The sequence below is a fragment of the Lipotes vexillifer genome, unplaced genomic scaffold (genome assembly GCF_000442215.2).
Source record: "Lipotes vexillifer unplaced genomic scaffold, Lipotes_vexillifer_v1.1 scaffold545, whole genome shotgun sequence".
NCBI lineage: Eukaryota > Metazoa > Chordata > Mammalia > Artiodactyla > Lipotidae > Lipotes > Lipotes vexillifer.
Window position 1 is genome coordinate 2507727 of NW_006779129.1, and position 1768 is coordinate 2509494.

The 1768-nt window shown below is 46.4% G+C and overlaps 1 protein-coding gene across 1 annotated transcript in view; it reads left to right on the forward strand.

Moving 5' to 3' along the window:
* Positions 1–1768, forward strand: part of HSF2BP (heat shock transcription factor 2 binding protein) — a gene marked incomplete at its 3' end in the record, with an annotated part of 47283 nt that overhangs the window by 44390 nt on the left and 1125 nt on the right. The window lies entirely within an intron of this gene.

A 1768-nucleotide genomic window follows, 5' to 3' on the forward strand; every position in this document is an offset into this window, starting at 1 on the left:
GTGGGCCTCTCACTGTTGTGGCCTCTCCCGTCGCGGAGCACCGGCTCCGGACGCGCAGGCTCAGCGGCCATGGCTCACGGGCCCAGCCGCTCCACGGCATGTGGGATCTTCCCGGACCGGGGCACGAACCCGTGTCCCCTGCATTGGCAGGCGGACTCTCAACTGCTGAGCCACCAGGGAAGCCCGAAACCAGCTATTTTAACAGAAAACTGTAATAAACATTTTCCATGGCATGCATGTATGTGTGTACCATAATTTAATCGATCCCTTATTAATGGACTAAATCACTATTATTGATTTTCCTTTTGCCTCAGGCTCTAATATGTTTTGGCATAGTACTGTTACTGATCCCATCTTGATTTTAAATTTGATATATTGCTTATTATGGAATTTTTGCAATAGTTCTGATTTTTAAAAGTTGCTTTACAATATATTTTAAAAACCTCGGTTACGAAGCTTTTTAGGCACCCCTTAAATTTGCAACCAAAGCAAGTGCCTTGTTCTCCTCACCCTCACTGGCCCTGCTGGTTAAATGTTCAGTTGTGCACACATAGGACACTGCAGGAGATGGGCTGTGGGCTCTGGGCTCTGGTACCTTTTCCTGAAGAGAACTGGTGTTCGTCCTGACAGGCAGTTGGCTCTTCCTGACTCCTAAACCCTGGCCCCCGCGAGGTGGTCAGTGCCAAATCTGTGCCTCGTTCCGTGGTTTCCTCTCACTCTCCACTGGGCTCCGTAGTGTCTGCCTCGTCCAGTGGCCGGGTCAGAGCTGGCCGCAGCCTGGGCAGATTCTGCATGCTCGTTAGTGATCCCCTTGTCTGGTAGCTACCTTTCTGGGCTTCCTCCTCCCTAGCTTTGCTCCATTTCCTGCAATTTCTTTAGCTCTCTTTTTAAAAAGTTTATTTAATTTATTCTTTTTTGGCTGCGTTGGGTCTTCGTTGCTGCGCGCGGGCTTTCTCTAGTTGCGGCGAGCAGGGGCTACTCTTCGTTGTGGTGTGTGGGCTTCTCATTGCGGCGGCTTCTCTTGTTGCAGAGCGTGGGCTGTAGGCAACTGGGCTTCAGGAGTTGTGGCTTGTGGGCTTAGGAGTTGTGGCTCGCGGGCTCTAGAGTGCAGGCTCAGTAGTTGTGGCGCACGGGCTTAGTTGCTCTGCAGCATGTGAGATCTTCCCAGACCAGGGCTCGAACCTGTGTCCCCTGCATTGGCAGGCGATTCTTAACCACTGTGCCACCAGGGAAGCCCTTCTTTAGCTCTCTTTTCTGTTTAGTATTTCTCCTTTCCCAGGTGTCAATTACCCTTGAGTTTTACAGTTTGATTATTAAAGTTTTCATTCTTGTAAGTTCTACTGGGTTCTTTTTTGAGCTGCCTGGTTATTTATAATAGTAGCTCCTTGATGATGTTTTAAATTTCTTTTTTGAATTATTTATACCTATTAAACATAGCTGTTTTCTATTTGGTCATTGATACTTGCAGTATCTGATAATTTTTTTTATGCTGACTCTGTCATTGGTTCTTTGTGCTGTTACTTTAAGGTCTTATTTTTCATGTGTTTTGTGATTTTTATTATGAACTTAAAATTGTTAGCACTGTATTTGTGAGAATTCTTTGAGGACCCAGTTGAGGGTCCTTTCCTTTATGAGAATGTTTCTTGTGGCTGGGTGGCGGAAGCAGCTCCCATCCCAGGTCTACTGTCTTATTAAAATTATTGGCTTGTGGATTTTCAGGCCATACAAAAAGTATGCATTCATGCCAAGCTTGACAGTTCACTCTTTC